Source organism: Hippoglossus hippoglossus, chromosome 5 (genome assembly GCF_009819705.1).
Source record: "Hippoglossus hippoglossus isolate fHipHip1 chromosome 5, fHipHip1.pri, whole genome shotgun sequence".
In the NCBI taxonomy this organism is placed as follows: domain Eukaryota; kingdom Metazoa; phylum Chordata; class Actinopteri; order Pleuronectiformes; family Pleuronectidae; genus Hippoglossus; species Hippoglossus hippoglossus.
The window spans coordinates 27,623,109-27,640,414 of NC_047155.1; the positions used below are offsets into that span (position 1 = coordinate 27,623,109).

The 17,306-nt window shown below is 40.7% G+C and overlaps 1 long non-coding RNA gene across 1 annotated transcript; it reads right to left on the reverse strand.

The window, feature by feature from the left end:
• Positions 1 to 275: 275 nt before the first annotated feature.
• LOC117761743 lies at positions 276 to 16,352 on the reverse strand. The gene is made up of 3 exons (XR_004613879.1): positions 16,249 to 16,352; positions 6,447 to 6,453; positions 276 to 289 (listed from the first exon to the last, which is right to left on the reverse strand). It is a non-coding gene; the product is annotated as an uncharacterized LOC117761743 (long non-coding RNA).
• Between the last annotated feature and the right edge of the window lie 954 nt (positions 16,353 to 17,306).

Consider the following 17,306-nt stretch of genomic DNA (forward strand, 5'->3'; position numbering starts at 1 on the left):
AAGGAGAAAAATGTGACAGGCAGCTCTATCATTGCTCACCAGCCAGACAATTTGAAAAATATTGCCTCTTTCAAGGCGCGCTCTGCTTTTTGGGGGCCTAACCCAACACAGCAGGCTGTTTAGCATCTCCACAGCCATGCGATTGCTCCTGATAGCCCCATTAGGAAGACTCATTGTCAGTGTTAAACATTGCGTTGGAGCTCAGAGGATTAACTTCAACAATCCAGTGGTCGACATTTGCATACATTCATTCATATAAAACTTTTACAACCTAAATAACCGGACAGTCCTCCCTTTGGAATGCTGTATGTGAAATAACCGGGTTACATGATGTAAAGATGTTTGATTAAGATTTGAATGTGGTCTTTCAGTTTGAGAAAAGGACTTATTGATTTCATGTTCAGAATTTGTAAAACCCTGCGCTTACACTCAAATGTTTGAGTTTAGATTTCCTGCCTGCAGCTTCAACTCTCTTCCTCACGCTCACCTTTGATTCTGTGAGCACATTAAAAGTCTGCTCTCGGTTTTCCCCTTTCTTCTTCTGGGCTTGGATTATATTTTTTTGCAACAAGTTGGTAAAAATTACCCAACCAATAGAATGCCAGAGATCCAGACCGAGTTGAGGTGCATTATGTGGATCTTCAATGTGTATCTCCCCAAGGAGAAAAGCTGAAGCTAGATCACAGGAAATCTATATTTGAGTGGAAGCACGGGGTATTGAGGGAAAACATAAAAAAATCTGCTCTCAAACCAGAAGACCACGCTCTTGAATAGAAATAGTAAAATAACATTTTGTTGCACATTTCAACACAATTCTGTAAATAATCTCCACCTTTGTAGAGATGTTTCAAGACCATTTTCCCATTTTCAACAGTGTCAGAGGAATTTCTGACGCTCTACACCTCTACATCCTGATTTGGGTGCAGCCTATACATCACTGCATGTGCTTGTTCCACTGATAACAGTGTATGAGCCTCAGAACAGCTTTGTCAGACTTAACTGTAAAGAAAATCAGGAGTGTGTTATAAACACAATGACCATTTGACCATTGATCTGCCAAACACACAATGCAGACTGACCGAATGATGAGGGCATTAGCAGATGTGGAGGCTCAGTAGTAAATTGTGATGCAGTGGACTAATAAAGCTACAGTATGTGTATATATATACAGTATATATGTATAAATTATGTGCCTTCCCTGTGATCTCTGAGATGAAGAGTTCTTCCTCAAGAAGCTTAAATCCCAAAAGATCTACAGAGCAGCTCAAGAGTTTCATTAGGTTGTGTACATTTCAACACATTCAAATATACAGTACTTCCTAAGCAGTGGAAACATTGGTTTGAGGAGGGAAAGGTCACACACGAGAGCAGCTCATGGAGAGAAGTCAGCAGAATGAATGATTAACATCCGAATCACGGCGGAATAAAAGGAAATATCAACAAGTGCTGATTGTTCCAAACCACATCTGCGTTGGTGCTGTCCTCCAGCTACCACCTCGCTGTGACAGGCTGCACTGGGTGAAATGATGAATGGCTTTAATAAGGTTTCACCTCACGGTTACACCACAGGCAGATGAGACAAAATAATAAGTGAATAATAAATCAGAGAAGCAAGTGTCACCTGTTTCACAAGAAATCCATTGAGACGCCTTAACAACAGCAGTAAGCATAAGCATAAACAGCAATGGTCACCATGGCTAGAAAGAAAAATTACAGCAAAAACTCCAACGATATCAAGAAAGAAAACCTAAGCACACAAAGTCTGATGATTTATGGAAAGGGCAATGGACAAACAACAGCAAGAAGAATGGTGCATACCTCCACCAAGTCTCAACAGTCTGCCTAAATTCTATCAAAAGGGTTAGGGTTAATCTTTAATTTTACAGATACACACACACACACACACACACATATATATATATATATATATATACACACGTGTGTGTGTGTGTGTATCTGTAAAATTTTCACACACACACACACACACACACACACATATATATATATATATATATATATGTATATACACACGTGTGTGTGTGTGTGTGAAAAAGTTATCACCCTCTAATCAAAGGTGGGTGTCCCCCCCACCAGCAGCAACCACTTGTGAGTGTGAATCTGGAAAGCTCTACTCAAATTCAGATCAATGTTGAAACTAAACTAAACCAGCACGTTGTCTAACATTCAGAGACCACCCAAAATCCTCTCCTGCCACTTGTCTGTCTCGCACACACTGTTTGAACCACTGGCTGAGACAGACACCAGTGGTTCGAGCAGCTCGGGACCACTACGCTCCTTAGACAGGGTTCAGCCCTGGCTGTCTCTGAACTGGCTGCCTGTGATGGTGGTTCAAACGAGGAGTAGCCTGTTCTTCATACCACATTTCTTTCGAAAAGTGTGTGCGCTGCTACTGGGGTCATTGTATAAATTCTTGGATCAATTGGACTTCTGTAGTTCCGAAAGAGACAGTTGGCTGTCAAATAAGATTTAATGGCTGAATTATGTCTATTTCTCTGTCTAGTTTTCTGTGTAATTGTTGCTGTTAAGACCCAGGAAGGATTTCGACTGGGGACAATCCTTTGTTGTACCTCCACCTGTAACCAGAGAGTCACTGGACCTCAGGAACGGCAATTTACTGTGGTTGTGATCGCACAAGTATCATCTGACAGTGCCCTTGCCACATTTTGTTTCAGTGAAGTACTGTAGTTGTGTCAGTGGCCACTGGTAATAATAGTATAGCTTTCCCCTCTGGGAGAAAGAAGCGAATGCAATCTTGCCACACCATCTCTCTGCTTTTAAGCCTCGCACACACTGCTGACATAAAACACAAATGCTCCTTTTATTACCTGGCAGTGATTGTTTGCTGAATGGGGAATGGCCTCCAGGAACCGACCGAGCATTCCAGAGCAGCGCTACAGTATTCCAGAGGGAGGACTGGCCATTGTGTCTCTGTTAGGTCAGCCTATCATGTGGCCCAGGAATTAAGGATGAGTTTGTAAATGGCTGGATTTGATCAGACTTTCTCTTTCAAGTCAGGTGCCCACCGGGGATAACATTCTTGCAGGTGTACAGTTTGTTTTGTAGTCCACAGTGTGTCTAATCTCACAAAGGCATTGAAGTGTGTTTATGGGACAACTTATTATACAACCTTTGATTAGATGGCCTTGTCTGCAGGAGTATTGTAATGTACTGCACCAAACAATTCACATCAGGAGATATGTTCTCATTTACCGCTGGAGGTATCTGGTCCCACAAATAGGAATGAGACCCATACTGTGATCAGAGCAGCTCTTTTCTTTTCTGTGAAAGCTGTTTGTGGTGAAGTTCGTAATCTATCCAGCGTGAGATGGATAATCCAGTCAGGACACTGTTTCTGGAGATAGATGTCCATATTGAATTTATAAAATGCAATTTAGTATTCTGAGATGATATTTAAGTTTTGTACTAAACTTTTAAACTGACTATATCTATAAATAAATGCTTGTGTAAACCTTTTATCAAAAATAATAGAGCAAATGACAAGGTGCGATGTGAAAGTAGTAGTTTTAGCATTTCTAAGGTCATGTTTGGTTTGGCAGCCTCATTGTTTTAACTAGTGTAGTGCCATTTTTAAACCTGCCTGTTTGTAATGAAATGTTCTCTTGACCTGTGTTAATGCTCGGGAGCTACTTCAGAATGATCCTTTGCTTTTAGCGAGTCCTCCTCAAACAGTTCTACAATATACTGACACTTTGAGTGCTGGATGTTGTGTGCAGAGTTTTTATTAAAATTCCATGGTGCAGAGTTGAGTGTGAAACCCTGAAAGGAAACTTCATGTTCATCCTACCTGGTTTATCTGCAATAAAGATGACATTGTCAATATTCTTCATACAAATGAAACAGAATTTGCTTTATTAGTATTTACATGTGTTTTATATACAAGGTTTACTTAACTACAGTCTTTTCATACATTACATGTCAGCAGTTTCAGAGGTTTCAGCTGGATATAAAGCATTGATGCAACATAACAAATGTGATTTACTATGGAAACAAATTGCTTGTTTGAATCTCTGTCAGTCCGATATGGTGAAGAAAAAGGAATGAGTGTATGATAATGAGCTGGTGGTGATTTAGACCTGCAGTTGCTGAAATTTATGTGAGGATGTAGAAGAAGAAATGTTTTACTCAGTCCGCAGAATGAAGGCCCCGCCCCCACTGACTGCTAAAGGAGCACCGGTCGCCTGATTATTCAATGTTTATTAATATTGAACATATCACTGGTTCAAGATTTCACACTGCACTTCCCTGTGCCTCTAACATGCCAAGTGTGAAGCCAATAAGATGAGAAGTTCACAAATATGTGTTTCTATTTGTGAAGATATCTTAGAATACAAGTCTTACTGAGTGTATTATTGTTGACCTTGACCTTTGACTGATCAGGGCCAACAGTTAAGTTAACAGTTAATGAGAGATACTCTCTCATGTAGCTCTTCATGCTCACTCACTGTCCTTATATAAGCCCCATGTCAATCAGCATCAGTTATTTAATTATCATCCTCTCTGACATCACTGGTCTGGCCAGCTGTGTTTTTCTGAGCAGAGGATGACACCAACAGACACCTCTGACCTCACGCTGAACTAGTCTCTCAGCCAATCAGGCGGCAGCAGAGGTCCGCTCCTGCCGTTAGCTATAACTCTGAGGGCTAAACTCCAGATGGAACTTCCATCCAGATCAATAGGAAAAAAGGAGGAGCATCCAAAGGAGCTCCATGGAAAATATGTGTTGGTGGAGTGTGCGCTGATGCAACCTGCCAGTGCTCCTAGGGATACAAAAGGCCTCACCTGTTAAATGTGAGGGCCACTGGATGAGCCTGTCCGTTTGCTATGAAGAAAAGTATGCATCAGTGGCAGGCTGCCTGTGTCCTGACAAAGAGTCCTCCTGCCTATGGTCAGCCTGAAAGCCTCAACATAAATATCAACTTTCCCTTCTGGAGGAGGCCTCAAGCTGTCTAAACAATGACTGAGGGGGGACAGCAACAAGCAACATGAGGCAGCCATGGGAAAGCAGGACGCACATCTTAGGGAGCAGGAGGAAGACTCTGCCTTTATTTTTCTTATTCTGATAAATATGAACTTAGGTCCCACATGTGGTTGCTCAACTTTTTATAGTCACCAGGTGCAGAGCTTCTCTGACTCACTACATTGTGTTATTTACATGTACACACACTGCCATAAGCCACATTGAAATGTAGACAACGTGTGATGTTTGCAGCGGTGAGGTTAGACGGTAGCAATGTGTGCATTTGAAGGATTTCAAAAATATTCAGAAGTGATTCTGTCACTGATTTCAACACCTGACTTTCATTTAACACTCAACATCAACTCAGTGCAGTTCCGACTATTGATTGTGAGTAATAGATTTATCTGTTCAGCTGAGATTTAAAAGTCCGCCCTGGTTTAGAAATGTTAAGTCCAATGCCAGACAAGTACACCGATATCAGATTATTCAGCATAACCGGTGTGAAAGGTGCCTCGGACCACAGTCCGACCAAAAAATTGTCCACCTAACAGAGGTCTGGATCCGAATCAAACTGAGCCATGGGTCTGTTCATTTGCAGTGTGGAAACACTTTAATAGTTTGCACTGTTGGATCAATTGCTGCAAGTTGAACAGTTTCATAACCATCAGAACGTACGTATGTCATACAAAGTGTGCTCCCTGAATTACAATGTGAAACCAAACCTAACCAGATCATCAAACAACATTTACTTTGTTTTAGTCCTGTTTAGTCTTAAATGTCATTACAGGTGAACTTCAATGATAAAGCCAACAGTTAGTGTGGGTTAAAGTGCCATAACAAGTTGCTACAGTGGTGTGGCACACCAGTCAGCAGGCTGGTGCACTGGAAGTATGCCATCGTGAGTAACAAACTATACAAACATTAAACCCTTTTCCCAAACAGAAAACACACCAAAACTAATACCAGTGCCACAGCAAACCACAAATCATCAAGTGAACTTCCACTGCACCAGCCACTCCTGTGACTGGGGGCCAACAACAGCTGTAGCACTAACAGAGACAAAATAGCAGATTAACATATGCTTAAAATACAGGAAATATAAAATAAATGGCAACCAGCACTTTGCCTGTAAAATAAATACAGCACATGTTATTTTCAGTCTAATCGCCTAACACAGTTTAAAAGTAAAATGCAGTCTCATACCTGCACTGCAACTAATTCTGGACCGTTATGACCCTTTACAAAAGAAACAATAGTTAAAAATAGTAAAAACCTCAACACATTCAATATTTACATTAAAATTCCAATACCTCAGGGTGCATTTGCACCCCTACATTACCCCGACAATCACACTTCTCTGATTAAAACAAAAGTTTGTTTGTCTTACCAAGGACATGTGATCACCAGAGCAGGAATGAATGCTGACACACACCTGTGCTCAATCGACCTTTTAACTGCTGAGATGCTCTCCCTTGATTTGCCAAATTGTGCCTGGGTCCTAGTGTCCCCCCCTACATTTGGATCAGACCTTTGTTCAGACTTTCAGTTGTGAAAATGCCCTTAGACATCTTGGAGCACTATTGAGTCATTTCTTTTCAGATGGGTCCCCATTTTTTCGTAAGAACACACGTGCACATGTATACACATGAGTTGTTTATTACCCACCTAGAGGTGAGAGTAACGTGTCAAATTATGCTGCAATGCCCCAACAAGGACAGAGAAGAAGAAAAGTGCGACAACATAGAGGTTAACAATGCTGGATAAATGACTTTCCAACATAAGCTCTGCAAATGTTTTAAGAGGAAGGAAATGACAGATGGATACTCAATGTGTTGGGATAATAAAGAATATCAAGTTTTACAAGAAAACTCCAAAGGCACCTTCAAGTTCATCTCCATTTCATTGCGACCTCCACACCTAGTGTTTTCTTTTCCACCTCACTACATGAAGGATGTGCTACACATTGACATTAATTCCTTTGTAAACTGAGCAGCTGGTGCGTTGAACAGTGAGAGTGGCTCCGAGTCCAACTCTTCTTAAGAGATTTATGTAATTGCTCTTTCAACAATAACAAGCAGTGGGCCTACACTAGCATCACTGGTTGCAGGTCTCTTGTACAGAGGCCCATACAAACTACAAGGGAACCTCTTTCAGCTTGCAAAAGATGTTTCTGAGTGTAATTGCATTACAGATCTTCAGAGGGGTTTTGATCTCTATTTCTCTTTTTACCTCTGCCAGACTTTGTCTGAACATCAGAGGCTGCAGATGAAAGGTCACCACAGGTACAGTAATGTTGTTGTCACTATTGTTTTCTTTGCAGTATCATTACCCTGACAGCTGACATGCAAGCTGACTTTTAATTTGTCACATAAACCTACTACCTATCATAGTGCCTGGAATAGGATCTGCATAATTTTCCCAGACAGCTAGTAGTCTGGGCTGATTCTGCTTCCAAAGCATGACATCTGGCACAGAAGAGAGCTGAGATTTTTTTTTTCTTCTTTCCCCTTCAGAATCCATGTCTTGTCACTTGTTGAAACTTGTTGTTTTAAAGCAACACAGCAGAGAGCTCACCAATTCAATCCTGGGCTAATGTTGCCAGCACAAATGACTAAGCCCTGCATTCATCATTATCATTCTAATCCTCAAGTTTCCATAGTTTATAGGGCTGTGCCATTGTAGTGACCTCACTGTGAACCTCCAAACCTCAAAAGACCTTTTTTTTATAATGCAGAGTAAAGTTTGCTTCTACAGTCAACATCTGGGCAAAAAAACTGAGCTCCTTCAACAGTGATTAGGAGCTCTATCACAGAGGTTGTTGAAGCATGCAGTTTTGGTGCAAACTCCAGAGTCATGCACGTTTACAATATGAGAGTGTCTTATCTCAGTAATTCCTCATGAAGCTCGTAAAGATATGTGCTCGATGAATGCGAGCAGAATAGTTTCCTAACTGAAGCAATGCAATCATGAAAACATACCAGTGACTGTCTGGAAGTAAAGATAACATGTGGCGAGGTCCTGCACAGGTAAGCACACCCAAGCTCCGAGAGGAAAACAAAGTTCAGACGTCTTGTCTGCTCCGGATTCTCAGGAGAAGAGCTTAGAGAGGTGACAAGAGGTCCACTGAGGCCTTGTGGAATTAAACAATTTGCGATGTCCTACAGTAGCTTCAGAAAAATATTCTTACCAATTAAATTTTTGCTCACATTATTGTGTTGTAGATCCAATGATAAATAGATCAAATGTATATTTTTGTCCATTAATCTATACTCATCAAGGTCAAGTATTCAGACTGTGGTCAGGAGCATCCTGTTCCCTTCAATTATTGTTGAGATTTGCCTACAATCGGACTGTAGTCCACCTGTGGCAAACTGAATTTACAGGACATAGTTTAGAAAAGCACACACAGTTCACACTTTATGTCAGGACAAAAAACAAACCACGACGTCCAAGAAACTCTGTGAACCTCAGTGATAAAACTGCGACGAGGTAGACTGAAGATCAGAGCGAGGATATAAAACCATTTCTAAAACTGAGTGTTTCGGTACCAGCACCCTTTCTAGAGTTGACCCTCAAGCCAAACTGAGTGAACAAGCAAGAGCCTTGGACAGGCAGCTGATCAAGAACCAAGTGGTCATTTTAACAGAGCTTCAGAAACCCTCAGCAGAGATGGGAGAACCAGAAGGATGGCAATCTTAACAGCTCTTCATCAATCAGATCATTATGGTAGAGAGGATAGATGAATTCTTTGAGTAAAAGGCATATGACTGTTTGCTTGGAGTTTGCTTGAGGGCAATAAAAAGGATTTTGAGAGCATGAGGAAAAATTGTTCTCTGCTCTAAAAAAAGGTTTGGGCAGAACTCCAAACACTTTGTCTGGAGAACACCAGGTATAAACACCAGGGAAACACTAATGTGTCTGCAGGACAAATCTCTTACTGTCCTTGAGTGACCCAACAAAAGCCCAGACTTCATCCCCTTAGAGCCTCTGTGGACAGAGCTGAAGACTGTAGTTTTTAAAAGTATGCCCATTGGCTGTTACTCTTTCAAACGTTTCTATTGGCGTACCCCTTCTGTACTTTATTTCAAAAGTGAAAAATTAACCAAAAATGAACTACAAAAGGTTTGTGGACGCAGCTCCACAAACCTTTCGCACCAAAGGTTCGAAACAAACTCCCATCACCTATTTCTATGATCTTGTTTTTTATTAATTTGATCTTTTTCCTTTTTTTAACACCATTGTCTTTATTCAATTTTTTTTGCTAGTATTGTGTTTTTTTTTGTTTTATTGCTATCGTGTTCTTATTGATCAATCTTATTACATGTCTTTGATTGAATTGTAAAGCACTTTGAGCTGCATTTTATGTATGAAAGGTGCTGTATAAATAAAATGTATTATTATTTCATTATTATTACTCTGTTTAGTGAGTCAGAGAGGTGGAGCAGCAGCGTGTTACCCAATTGGAAGCTGTGACAGACGAACTGCTTTCACACATGCACTGAACCCCTAAACCTTTCAAGACACCTGGGGAAATTAAATGTTTTAACGCAAATGTTTGAATCAGTTGAACCGGACATTTACTCTGCCAGCTGCCAAATACAGTTTGCGTAAATTCAGTTTGAGCCAATATATAAATAACAAATAGATAAAGGGCTGAGACAGGCTGATACCATGGCAGAATGCAAACACAATGTGATGACATCATAATCATGTTATCTGATGTACTGGCATTCCACAACAGTACAATAAATCCTTAATAGGCACATCGACCCAACACGAACAGTTGACCTGGTCTTACTCATTGTGCTGGAGGAGTGAATCAGAATCAGCAACAGAGAACAGAACTATAAACAATGGATGAAGTCCAATAGTTGTGCATAAGGATTGTGAATAAAAGTTCATAGACATGCTTCTCATTCACCAGTCACAGCATTTGAAGAGGGTTGTTTTGGATATTATGCTGATGTGGTGTTGGTCTATCATCAGGCTGTTCATTACTCAAACTTATTTTAGCATGACTGTCACAACTGTTTGCAGGTTCCTCCAGCTGCCCTCTCTGCTGCGGGATGATCCGCCACATTCCTCAGCTTAAATCAACTGAGAAAGGTGTGAGGTGATGAAACCATCAAGAATGAGCAAATTCTATAAAGGAATCTTATATAGAGAGAGAGCGTTCCTGCTCTCTCTCTCTATAAAGACCCATCTCTGCTGTTACTAACCAGAGCTGGTCATGCACTAATCTGAAACAGGACACACTTTGCTTTAGGCATGAGAGTTTTCTCATCGTGTAATGGCTCAATATGCTTCAAGAACTTTTTACATCCTTATATTTGGAGAAAAAATTATAGCTTGCTGGGCGTAAAGCAGGAAGTCGTTTGTGTAGCTGATGCTTGCTTATTTGTTTTTCATGTCAGCATGGCCACAGGGACATACCTCCCATGTCCTGTCAGTGCAGTGGTTCATACGGTGCACGCCATGTGTCATTACTGCATTCTTCACACATTTTTACAGTCAAGGGAGCAGAGGGTGTAACAGTCTGATATAAACCTTTGTAGGGACAACTCATAATTTTGTTTGCCCCACATTGTAAGCTCTAATAACAGCGTGATACTCCGCCATATACTCCACAAATTGGTATGAGCTGCAAGCTAACACAAGCTCGAGAATCGTTACTAATCCTTTTCATACGTGGAGTATAATTTCAGATACACGCCACACATGTGGTAAAAAGGCCTGCAGGAGAAAAAAAGTGTAATTAAGTGCATCTTGATGTTATTTCCTTTGGCTTCTCTGGGACTAAGCGCTCTGTCAATCACCTCCGGAAACAAAGGGGGACCGGGACCTCCAGCACGGCTTCATGTCTTAGTGTGTAACCACAGCACAACTACATGACACTTCAGTGCCGATGGCAGCAGAACTCTACCTGCGCCATACACTGATCCCAGTTAGGTGATGGTTGGCATGACTGCAAAATTAAAAACCCATGTAATCCTTTAAATATAGAGTTCTATGAAGTGTTTTACAGAATTTTTTTTGTCACGAATATCACAGGCACATCATGTCCACATTGTGACACCTTCACTGATATAGTTCAGGAGATATTGTTAGGCTCTCTGTACATTATGTGCATTGAAAGAGTTGTCCATTCTGAACTTAAAGTAATTACACCTCAAGATCGACTCCGCTGTGAAAGACGGGTTGAATTAACCCTAACCCTAACCCTACAAAATGGAGGTAGGCAACCCTAACCCTAACCCCATTCAGGGTCTTTGGGCAAGAACTGAACTGACCCCCAATTTGCCCCTGAGGGCTGTACAGACAGTGGTTGAGTGATAGACAGTGTTGCCCTTAGATGCACTGAATGAAATAATGGGTGAATGGAAAAACAGTACTGTAAAGCGTTTTGAGTGGTCATCAGGACTAGAAGAGTGATAAATAAATACAGACGATTTACCATTCACAGTCTCACAGACTGTGTGCCAACAGATGAATATTGTCTGATAGTCACTGGTGGGTTAGTCAACAGAAACAAATTATATCTAGACTAAACACAAAGTGTATTTTTGACTTCATCAACACTGTGCTGGCAAGTGTTGGCTCATTGTGGGAACTGTTGGGGTTCTCTAAGATAATTATAGGCTCTAGAGACTTTTATGTAAAGTGCCTTGAGATAATGCATGTTGTAATGTGCAGCAATACAAATAAAATTGAATTGCATTGGGAGGATGAAAACACCCTTACCATTGTCACAACATGCTTGATTTAGGGGCCTCCCATAGAGGTAGCGCAGCTGTCGCTCTGGAGTGTTACCATGCTTATTGTTTACATGATGTGAATTCAGTAGCTCTGTGTGGTGTGTCCTCTAGCAGTATACTCCAGTGACATGCATGGTACAGTCATGTTTGTGCTCAAGTATTGATTAAAAAAGATTTAGGCCAATGTCTCTGTTCAAAACTACAGAAAGTCTGTAAAGAGTATAATTGCAGACAAGCAATCCATCCATCAGGAGCCAATTGTCATTGTCTCGCAGGGCAGACACATGGAGACAAAAAAAACATTCACACTCACATTCACACCTACGGCCAATTTAGAGTCTCTAAATAGCCTAACCCCAATCTGAATGTTTCTGTATTGTGGGAGGAAGCTGGAGTACCCGCGCAGATAGGGTGAGAACATGCAAGCTCCTGGCCAAACTGGGATTCAAACCAAGAACCTGACCATGAACAGTGATTAGTACAGTGATGCAGTGGTACCACTTGAAATGTACATATGGGCATGTGATTGCTGGTTTATGATCCCCTTTAGAGTTTTTGACCAGGGAATTTACAATAATAGATTGAAAATACTTTCTACAAAACAAAGTACCTATTGTGTTCTGTGTTAGAGCAACTGATTCTCAGAGAAGTTCAGTCTTGAATGTCATTATTAATCTTGCGAGTACCAACAACATTCCATTAACCTCATATGTGTTTGGGTGGAACCAGAAATCGCACGGAAACATATCTCAAAACCAGATCAAATAAAAACAAAACTATGTGCTTGGCTGGATACCACTGGAGGTAGGCAACGAGATTCTTTTTTTTTTTTGCTCTATTGAGCCCATCCTGTAAATTAAAAGATCTATGGACATACCTTTTAAAATCCCTTAATCCATGCATATGCAATTCAGGCAAAGCACCTTCACAAACAATTTTATTGCGTCTGTTTTACCGGTAAGACCTTTTCAGCACTCAAAAGCATTTTACGATCAGACAGCAGAAGTTTAGCTCAGGGCTGTAGGTTTATCATTATCTGGCATGCTCCAACCTCGGCCGATTTTAACCAACAAATAACACATTCATTCAATCACTTCTCAGCCAAATTCAGATTTATTGTACAGTGTCTAAAGTGCCTGATATGAAATGTTTGATTTATGGATTGTTCAATTAAAATCTTCATAACAGCGTTTAGTTTTCCAGAGTATGTGTACCTTGTGTCTGGTGCATTCCTTGGCTATGATGTCATCGTTGGCACAGTTTGGACCATGATTGGCCCTCACTGCCATAATTGTAGTTATTAAGCAGCCCCTGTCTTAAATAATCAGTGCTCTGACAAAGACTCTGGCTTGCACAAGCCAAGCTTGATGCCTTCCAGCGCTGTTTGCTGTAAGGAACCATCAATTTTTCTTCATGCTGAAAGAAATATAACTGCACAAAATGTTCGGCATTAAAGAATTAGGCGTTGCATAAATTAGGTGCCGACTCTGGATCGCAGCTTAGAGGGTGTGGGAGGCTGCTCGCACGAGGAACAGAGGCCGGGATGACAGTCGGCTCACGCAGCGAGCAGCACAGTCATAGGTCTCCGAGTACCACCTCAGTGCAGGTGTTCACAGGTGCACTTCCCACAGACCGACGGAGGCTGGCACCAGCAGCTCAGAGGCATTCAACACCAGGGACCTTGGCAGTGACACACTAGTATTTATAGGAAAAACACCATGACGCACATCATTAGTGCTTCAATGATCTGCTGTGGGTGCTGCTGAAGGATGAGTCACTTTGTTCTTTGAGTTTAATAGAGAGTTAAAGAGTGTGAGATTTATCATCTGTGCATTATTGCATAGTCGCACTTGAAAAAAGGTAATTGGTAGATCGAGTAGTTCTTTTAATTGTCCAAAAAAGATTTGACAGCCTAAACGTGACAATTGTTCATGTGCAGTTTTTTGGGACCAGTTGTTAGACTGAAGTGGCTTTTTGAATTTCTTACCTCGATCTTCGGAAAATTTGAATTGATACTGTTTTTATTTTATTTTTATTAATACAGAAATAAAATCTAAACATGGGTATCTGACTGTAATAAGCCATCAGCACATGTTAGCAAGTGTTCTGCAAAAATGTACTTATTTTAAAGTGTTCTCCCGATAGTACAATGCAATTTGGCAATTTTGAGTGTAAACTAATTCTTAATACATGCAAGAAGTCCCAACTATACATGCACTTGACTAATAGCAACTAGGTCTCAGCTGTTGATCATAATGTTTCACCCCATTTTCTTATGATCAAATCACTTTTTAAAACCAAACTTGTCATACATCATTGTGACAAGAATTAACTAAAATGACCATCTTTGTGAAAAGTGAATTTAACAAATACTTTGAGAACCATGTCCAATCTGTTAACATGGAGGAGGAGGGGTTTATGACATATATTGCAGCCAACCCCCAGGGGGCAATCAAAAGCCTTTGGCTTCATTGTTAGGGAGCCGTCATGTCGTCTATGTTTATATAGTTTATGATTTAAACCCAGCAAAAAAAACTAATTATAAACCATATAAAGATGGAAAGATGTGCCCATGCATCCCAAGTTGTACTTTAGTACTGCAGTACCAAAGGAGGTACTGTGGTAATTAAGCAGGTACCTATGTAGTTACTGAGCTATATGTGAGGGTAATGAAGGAATAATGAAGGAAGGAAACAGGGTAATGGTACTTCACACAGTACTTTTGTAATAACAGGACAATTACTATGATATATGAAAAGTACTAGTAGGGTTAGGGTACTAGTAGTTTTGAACTTCAAAGGGAACCACCGGAGCCAAATTCTCATTATAATATTGAATCATAATTGATGTTATTGTTCTACATATACTGTAATATACAGAATAAGCTCCACTATTAATCACTATTAAATGGACATTAAAGGGATAGTTCACGGAAAAATTAAAATTCAATCATTATCTACTCACCACTATGCCGATGGAGGGGTGGGTGAAGTGTTTGAGTCCACAGAACACTTTTGGAGTCTCAGGGATAAGCAGTGTTGCAAAGAATCCAATAGAATGGAATGGACCCCTTCTTCAGACATTAAAAAACAAAAACCTAACATGTCTCCATACTGCTCCTGTGGTGTCATCCAAGTGTCCGCAAGCCCGGTGTTCATATTCAACTCGAAACGGTGTCATTTACACCATGTTTTTACCCTAAATGTCCTCTGATAGCCTCTAACTCCTAGCCTCAGAGGCCCCTTCTCACAGACACACCGGAAAACCGCACACACACTTTTCCGAGGGCATGCCCTAGGTGCGCGTTCGCACTGAAACACTTCACCCACCCCTCCATCGGCATAGTGTTGAGTAGATAATGAGTACATCTTCAATTTTAGGTGAACCATCCCTTTAAGATGACACTGTTTAGTCAACAACTGGTTTCACTAATAAATCATTTATTGAGGAGTTATTCTTAAAAAGTGGAGCTAAGTCAGCTAACTGTTAGTGAAGTGGACGATTAGACACAAGATCGATAATAGAGAATTATTATATATTTGTTTATATGTATACTCTCCATCTATTGTGGATGTGTCTGTGTTTTTCATGTTGACAGAATAACTTTAAACCCGTATCATGAGAGATTTGAAGTGTAAGAAGCCAGTGCTGCCTGAGACTCTGCCAGAATGTTGTTGAGTTCTCAGTGACAGAGCCTTGCTGTTGCTCTGACCAGGGCTGTTTGGCCAGCTGCCTTCTCAAAGCATCACTCTATTGAGGCAGAGTTTGGCCGCGGGATGTTTTGTTGCCGATTATTCCGGGAGTTAAGACCTTTTCTATTGCTCAGACTGAAATCCTTCTTGACATCATCCCCTTGCAATTGTGAAGACCCCCCCTCCTTTCCCGCCTCTCATTTGCCATTTGCACAAAATAAATAGCATCCAAATTTTATCTGGGTTTTGCATGGTTACCATTTTGTTAATGGGCCGCCTGGCCTCTCGATGAGACGGGGAGCATTTTTGGGGGGCACAGTGTGGTTGTTGTAGCAACGTTGTTGAGGAGTGAATGAAGCAGATGTCAGAGTAATCCATCAGCCGGGAGCTCCGCACTCCCACCGCTCGCTGAGGAACACACACACTGCTGCGACACCTGCAACACGGCCCTCAGTTATACCTACTGCACTCTGATCTGCCCTCATAACAAGACGGAACCTGCACTTATGTTTAATGAACACAAAACCACCTTGTTCTGTTCATTCTGAGACGACATTTATTAAACAAGAACAAATGAAAAGACAGTGTGGTTCTACATGAAAATAACTTCTGATGTAAGAATACTACAGCTTTGATATGATTTCATTAATTCAGTCACATACAAGACAAAGCTGTAACCATGCAGGGTTGAGAGTTCACAGGGAATTCTTTCATTAATAACCAAATAAACAGCATAGTTTCTACAACTGTGTTGGTGAAGGCATTTTACACTTGTATCTATTATTACCTGACTGCTCACTACAGTACCTCAGATTGTTTCAAAGGCTATTTCGTAGTTGGGAGCTGGGTTGCAAACTTCCTTCCTGAAATGTGTCAATGATACCAAGTATTAAAAACTGTCAAGTCTCAACAGCTGGAAATGAATTCTTGTCTTTTATTTTTTAATCAGATATTTAATGATCTGACCAGAAACCTTTTTTTTTTAATAACGCATAATCACAGGACTCTTACCGTAAAATGCCTCAATACTTAAATGCGAAATGATACCCGGCCATAAGTAGTGTTAGTGAGAAACTTGATAGAGATCACTGCATAGCTGTGGACTGATTTAAATCACAGAGAGCCAGAGTCAAACCTCCAGGTTGTGTTCCTGTAGTAATTATAACTCATTATCATCATGTTTGGGTTATTATCCAGCTCTGAAACATGTAGCGCCTTTCATTTCATCTGACTGAATATGTGGGAAAATAATGGAATACCCCATTTACACCAGGCATTGAAATGCATTCTGGGAGATCCGATTGGAATCAGTTAGAGTTTGACCATATGAGATTACAGTTGTAAATGCACCTGAGATGCTTTGAGGACGGACTGTGATCCAGTCAGAGGAAACCACCTCAACATGTAAATGTGCTGTCAATCCACATTGCAACTACAAAGGCAGAAATACTATTCCAAACAAGCAAGGTAGCAGTAGGCAGCTAGCAGCCAGTAGCCAGTAACACATGAAGTGTCCTATTCTCAGTCCTCAACAATGGACGTGCATGACACTCGTGGATGGACAGAAGCAACACCAATCAAACAAGCAAACACAATAACGTACTGTCTATCTTTTTTTTTTTTGTCTTTTGGACCGGCGCATAAAAGAGAAGGACGTCACGATTGACAAAGCATTCGCAATCAGTCACATCTCAATTTGGAGATACACATTTAACAAGTGGTTGGTAAGTTGTATTTGAAACACTCTTTGATCGTATTTGTTGAAATCCTCTTAATGTCCTGATAGCATCAATAGACAAAGTTTCTGTGGCCCTCTGAACGAAATGATTGGCTGGTGTACCTGTCTGTCACTGCACATAA